Here is a 7,358-nt window from a genome sequence, read left to right as displayed (position 1 = left end):
GTGTCAGTCCAGACTTTGGGTATTTAGGAGTCTGATAGCTTGGGGGAAGAAACTGTTACATAGTCTGGTCGTGATGGTTAGGATGTACACGGGTGCTCTTTGACCATAAACAATTTGTCTTTTGTATCTGTGTGTCGATCTCCAAGAACAAAGACTCGACAGAAAACAGTGATTTTTTTCCTCCAGGCGGTTTATAGATTAATTCGTTAATCTGAAGGCAGCCAATTACGTCAGGTTAGACAACGACAGCTTGTCTAGTCAGAGCCCACAGGTAAGGATGGCTGTAAGTCTCGCAACAACAGAATGAAGGTTAATTTAGAGATCAGCGGGAAGGTGAAGGGTGGGTAGAGACCAAGGGTCACAGAGAAATCAGTCAGGAAGCGGGGCTGATGACGTCACACTGAGAATCAGCATGGTTTCAAAGAGCTGAATGGCCTCTGGTATTATAAGGTATAAATACAAAGAATCAAGGATTCCTTTGTAAACATACCCTGACAGTACAAAGAACATTTATTGTCAAAGTACATACATGTCACAATATGGGATTATCAGAATGAGGCTTAATAACACTGTGCATATGCTGTGTTTGAAGCAGAGGTGCAATGCAAAAAAACAGCGAATTTCAGTAATTACAGTAATATTTGAGTGCAAATACTGAGTGCAAGTAAGTAGTGCAAAAATAAAATTAAAAAGTAGTGGGGTAGTGTTCATGGGTTCAATGTCCGTTCAGAAATCGGATGGCAGAGGGGAAGAAGCTGTTCCAGAATTGTTGAGTGTGTGTCTTCAGGCTCCTGCACCTCCTCCCTGATGGCAGAGGGGAAGAATCTGTTCCAGAATTGTTGAGTGTGTGTCTTCAGGCTCCTGTACCCCCTCCCTGATGGCAGAGAGGAAGAAGCTGTTCCTGAATCACTGAGTGTGTGCCCTCAGGCTCCTGTACCCCCTCCCTGATGGCAGAGGGGAAGAAGCTGTTCCAGAATTGTTGAGTGTGTGTCTTCAGGCTCCTGTACCCCCTCCCTGATGGCAGAGGGGAAGAAGCTGTTCCTGAATTGCTGAGTGTGTGTCTTCAGGCTCCTGTACCTCCTCCCTGATGGCAGAGGGGAAGAATCTGTTCCAGAATTGTTGAGTGTGTGTCTTCAGACTCTTGTACCGCCTCCCTGATGGTAGCAATGAGAAGAGGGCATGTCCTGGGTGGTGGGGGTCCTTAATGACAAACAACGCCTTTTTGAGGCACCGCTCCTTGAAGATATCCTGGATACGACGGAAGCTGGTGTCCATGATGGAGCTGACTGAGTTTACAACTCTCTGCAGCTCACTTTGATCCTGTGTAGTAGCTTCCCCCCTCCCCCCCCATAACTAGACAGTGATGCAGCCAATTATAAAGCTCTCCATGACACAAATTGACAAATTAACCCAGGCGACAGGAGATCAATCGGGAGCTGATGGGCGCCTAGGTCACAGAGAAATCAGTCTCTGTGAGACTGATGAGATCATGCTGAGAACCGGCACGGCCCCAAAGGGCTGAATGGCCTCTGGTCTTACAAGACAGAAATTTGACAAATCAAGGATGTCCTCAAATGAAGGTGCAACTTTATCTACGGGGCCTGCAGAGTAGTCACAGATGTGTTTATTGTTGGTAATGCTAGATTCAGCATGACACCTAAAACTTTGACAAACTTCTGTCGATGCACAGTGGAGAGCATCCGGACTGGCTGCATCATGGCCTGGTCGGGAAACACCAATGCCCAGGGAGGGAAGAGTGGTGGATACAGCCCAGTGCCTCTCCTCTATTCAACACATCTAGCAGGAGCATTGCCATGAGAAAGCAGCGTCCATCATCCAGGCCACGCTCTCTTCCCGCTGCTGCCATCGGGAAGGAGGTACAGGAGCCTCGAGTCCCACACCACCAGCTTCAGGAACATCACCCCCCAACCATCAGGCTCCTGAACCAGTGTGGGTAACTTCACCCACCTCAACTCTGAACCTAGGGACTCACTTTCAAGGACTCTGCAACTCACGTTCTCTGTATTATTTATTTATTATTATTATTTTTGTATTTCAATAGTTCGTCTTCTTTTGTACGGTGGTTGTTGTCAGTCTGTGCTTGTGTGCAGTTCTTCATTGATTCTATTTGTTCTGTAAGTGCCTTTAAGAAAATGAATCAGGGTAGTTGATGGTGATATATACCTACTTTAATAATAAATGAACTTTGACTTTGACAGAGACGCAGAGTGACTGCAGATACTAGCAACAAGCAACCTTCTGGAAGTTCTGGTGGACCAGTCAGCGTTTAAGGAGGGAAGTGGACAGTTAGTTATAGTTCTGTGGGATAAATATCTGTCTATGTTTTGTTTTCCTGCTCTTCCAGTATTGACCATGCAATTTATTTTGTCCATTCGAGGTGGCTATAATACTATGATGTAAAAAGTATCATCATTGGTATCATCATGGGGAGAAGGCAGGAGATTGGGGCTGAGATGAAATGGCAGAGCAGACTCGATGGGCGAAATGGCCTAGTTCTTCTGCTATATCTTATGGTCTTATCATTTATGTGATGTGCAATATGACATCATCATTATGTGCTGCTTCATATGACATCATCATCATGTGCTGTGCCGTATGACGTGGGCGATTATGGTGACCATGATTGTTCTTGGCAAATTTCTCCACAGAAGTGGTTTGCCATTGTCTTCTTCTGGGCCAATGTCTTTACAAGACGGGTGACACCCCGCCCCCCAGCCATTATCAATACTCTTCAGAGATCGTCTGCCTGGGTGTCAGTAGTCGCATCACCAGGACTTGTGATCTTCACCGGCTGCTCATACGACCATCCACCACCTGCTCCCATGGGTTCATGTGACCCTGATCGGGTGGGGCTAAGCACCTTGCCCAAGGGTGACAGGCCCGCCTGTGAGGGAAGGGGCACCTCACACATCCTTGGGTAGAGACATATCTCCACCCTGCCACCCTGTTAAAAAATATGAACAGTGTAGAACAGGCATGGGCAAACTACGGCCCGCGGGCCATATGCCCGTTAAACTTTTTAATCCGGCCCGCAGAACTTGATGAAATTATATTAATAAAACTTGTTAACGTTTTTCCCCGCAATTCTGGCGTTTTCCCAATAGATGACGCACTCTATATACATTGACCTTTGTTGAGGTGCAGCGTATTACTCCACATTTGCGCTTTACTCTTTGTTCGGCTCGACCTATTTGTGTGAACAGGCGTTCAGCGTCATGAACATCAACAAAGCCAGCCACAGATCCAAGTTAACTGACCAACACCTCAGATCCATCCTGAGAATCGCCACAACAAAACTAAATCCAGACTTTGATGCGCTGGCTAAAAAGGGAGACCAACAACACTGTTCCCACTGAAATTAAAAATAAGTTTCTTCGTTGTGTTTTGTAAAAAATGCATTTGAAAATATTTTTTTCAATAAGCCTTACATGTTACATGTCATTTCTGTTAAGTGATGGACATGAGTAGCGCGCAGGTGCACGTACGTTCTCAAAATAAATAACGCGCTCCGCATACTGGCGCTCTCTCACTGTTCTGTCTTTGTGCTGGTCGTTGTTGAGTTTTGGGACAGGGGACAATTGAATAAGAAGGAGCAGGACAAGTAGACCTGCATCTCCTACCGTTTTTGAAATAAAGACAGTCAGGAGGAGAGTGATGATGATAATATCTTGAAGGATAACAGAATTTTCAGTGCTTTAAAATAATAACTGTTACTACTAAAAAACCCTGTATTTTATTCATTTAATTTTCAGTGTTTTAAAAGTCATTTCAATAAATAGCTAAATACCATGGGACTTCAAAGACAGATATTTTGTTGTAATGCATTTGTTCATTTTCAATTGAAATTAAAGCACATGTTTTCTACATATCCCATGATATTTTATTTTCTCTTATGAGGTGTATTACCAAAACACTCCATCCATCTGCTCCTGGTCCGGCCCCCCTGTCAAATTTTAGAACCCTTTGTGGCCCACAAGTCAAAAAGTTTGCCCACCCCTGGTGTAGAAAGCTGCAGGTTTAGTGTTGGTAAATGAGATTTGTACATAGAACATAGAATACAGAACAGCACATTTAACCTACTCCAAGATGAATCTAGCCCTTCCGTCCCACATAGCCTTCCATTTTCCTATTGTCCATGTGTTAATAAGGGTCTCTTAAATGTCCCTAGTGTATCTGCCTCTATCACCACCCTTGGCAGCACGTTCCATGCAGCCACTACTCTCTGTGCGAAAACAAATGTAACTTTGACACCGCCACCCCATACTCTCCTCCAATCACCTAAAAATTATGCCCTAGTATTAGCCACTTCCACCCTGGGAGAAAAGATTCTGGGGCTATCCACTCAACCTGTGCCTCTTATCACCGCCATTCTGCTTCACTCCCAAGAGAAAAGCCCTAGCTTACTCAACGTATCCTCATGCTCTCTCGTATAGCCAGAGTCCTGGTGGATCTCCTCTGCGCCCTCTCTAAAGCTTCCACGGTATTCCTTTTGAGAGGTGATGGTAACTGAACACAAGTGTGGTTCAAGCCTGGAGGAACAACACCTTATATTCTGTCTGGGTAGCCTCCAACCTGCTGGCATTAACATTGATTTCCCTAACTTCCATTATTGCCCCTCCTCCCCTTCTTACCCCATCCCTGATTTACTTATTTTCCCTCCCTTTTTTTCCTCTCTCTCTGCCCATCACTCTTTGCCTGTTCTCCACCTCCCTCTGGTGCTCCCGTCCCCCTTTTCTTTCTCCCTAGGCCTCCCGTCCCATGTTCCTTTCCAGCTCTGTATCCCTTTTGCCAATCACTTTTCCAGCTCTTTGCTTCACCCCACCCCCTCCTGTCTTCTATCATTTTGGATCTCCCCCTCCCCCCCCCCAACTTTCAAATCTCTTACTATCTTTTCTTTCAGTTAGTCCTAACGAAGGGTCTCGGCCCGAAACGTCGACTGTACTTCTTCCTATAGATGCTGCCTGGCCCGCTGCGTTCCACCAGCATTTTGTGTGTGTTACAAGTATGGTCTAACCGGAGTTTTAGAGAGGAGCTGCAACGTTACCTCGCAGTTCTTGAAGTCAATTCCTCCGGCTACTCCATACCACATTAACAACCTGTTCGGCATCTCTGAGGAATCGATGGACGTGGACCCCAAGATCCCTAAGCTCCTCCACACTGCTGAGAATCCTGCCGATAACCCTGCATTCCGCCTTCAAGTCCAGCCTTCCAAAGTGAGTCACTTCATAGTTTTCCGTTTGAACTCCCATCTGCCGTACAGATGGGTACACAAGGAGCTTGACCAAAAGCCAGAGGCACTGACGGTCTTGTCCGAGCTCGTGCACCCTGACAGTGCACGACCCTCAGTACTGGCACTGATCAGGACTGCACAGGAACAGGCCCAAAGGCCCTCAAAAATTGTGCTAAGCATTTGCTCACTGGACATTTGCCGATCTTGGTTATGCTGGGCTCCTCCACAACCTTGTCGTGGAGGGTTTGGAGGCCTGTGTGCCTCAGTGACCCAGAGAGCAATGTTGGCTGGAGACAGGGCTTTGTGCTTTAGCCATTGGTAAGGTCACCCATGCCAAACAGGTCAAAGGGTAGAGGTCACACTAAGAGTGGTCCACCAGTCCTCCAGGTAACCCTGACTGTTACGGAAACATCAATGAAGAATCCTCCTACATCCGAGTGTGACGGTATTCCCGAGTCTCCACTCGGACTTGCACGACTGACAGGAGTGAAAACCGAGAGGAAGCTCCTGACAAGACGAAGGAAGCTCTGACACCGCCAGAGATGGAGGACTTTCATTACGTCAAGCAAGTTATGTGTGGTTATTCATGAATTCTATTGTATTTCCATATTTTCCAGTGGTTACCTGCAAGGAAATGAATCTCAAGGTTGAATATGGTATACAGCCTTGATCATTTGAACTTTGAACTTTTAAACCAGTAATTAGATGCCTAACATAACTAATCCCTTCAGATTTATTTATTCAGATTCAGATTTATATATCACTAAAACACACAATGAAATTCGTCAATTGCGTTAACGACCAACACGGCCATTAGGGAACACAAGAAGCAATGAACGATAACAAATCAAACCGCTCCTGTCCTCCTGACTGTCCCATTCACACCCACGGACAGGTCTCCAGCTCCAGAACAGGCCTACACGAGGAAATCTGCAGATGCTGGAAATTCAAACAACAACACACAAAATGCTGGTGGAACACAGCAGGCCAGGCAGCATCTATAGGAAGAAGCACTGTCGACATTTTGGGCCGAGACCCTTCGTCAGGACAAACTGAAAGGAAAGATAGTAAGAGATTTGAAAGTAGAGGGGGGAGGGGGAAATGCGAAATGATAGGAGAAGACCGGAGGGGGTGAGGTGGAGCTGAGAGCTAGAAAGCTGATTGGCGAAAGTGATACAGAGCTGGAGAAGGGAAAGGATCCTGGGACGGGAGGCCTCAGGAGAAAGAAAGGGGGGGGGGGAGCACCAGAGGGAGATGGAGAACAGGCAAACAACTAAATATGTCAGAGATGGGGTAAGAAAGGGAGGAGGGGCATTAACGGAAGTTAGAGAAGTCAATGTTCAGAACAGGCCTGCAGGCTTCGGCCATCATTTTATTTCTGTACTTATTCAGATACACCTCCGGTGCTTTGAACCAAGGCTACTCAACAATCCCCCAATTTAACCCTAGCCTAATCACGGGAGAACTGACAATGACCAACTAACCTACGAACCAGTACGTCTTTGCACCGTGGGAGGAAACCCACGCGGTCACAGGGAGAGAACGTAGAAACTCCTCGCGGGCAGAGCCGGGTGTTGAACCCAGGTCGCCAGTACTGTGAAGCGTTGTGCTGACCGCGGCCCAACTGTGCTGCCCCTTCTGGAAGCCTGATCAACCTCTGGGCTTCGATCTTCGGTATCGGCACCCGGACTGACCCACGACGGGATCCTGCATCTCCAACTCCGAGTGCGCTGACCTCGTGTCTCCCGCTCGCACGGACGTGCACTGACCTAAGAGCATCCTGAAGTCCCTGTCCCAGGGGTTCCCAAATCTATTGGTGCCAAGGACCAACACTGTTAATTCCATGCTGGAAACCACTGCCCTATACAAAAAGTAGCCGATTCTCCCTGCTCAATCTCCACATCCCTCCATTCTCTGCGTTCATGTGCCTATCCAAGAGCCTCACTTGTCTCCACCACCACTCCCAGCCGTGTGTTCCAGACACCTACCACTCCCCCCTTAAATGTATAGTGTTAGACAATTCGACCCTTGGGGAAGAAAACAACTGTCTGCTCTACCTATGTCTCTCGTAATCTTATAAACCTCCATCAGATCTCCTCTCAGCCTC

The sequence above is a fragment of the Hypanus sabinus genome, chromosome 31, assembly GCF_030144855.1.
Source record: "Hypanus sabinus isolate sHypSab1 chromosome 31, sHypSab1.hap1, whole genome shotgun sequence".
In the NCBI taxonomy this organism is placed as follows: Eukaryota; Metazoa; Chordata; class Chondrichthyes; order Myliobatiformes; family Dasyatidae; genus Hypanus; species Hypanus sabinus.
The sequence above is the reverse complement of the archived record's forward strand: the minus strand, read 5'-3'. Positions refer to the sequence as shown.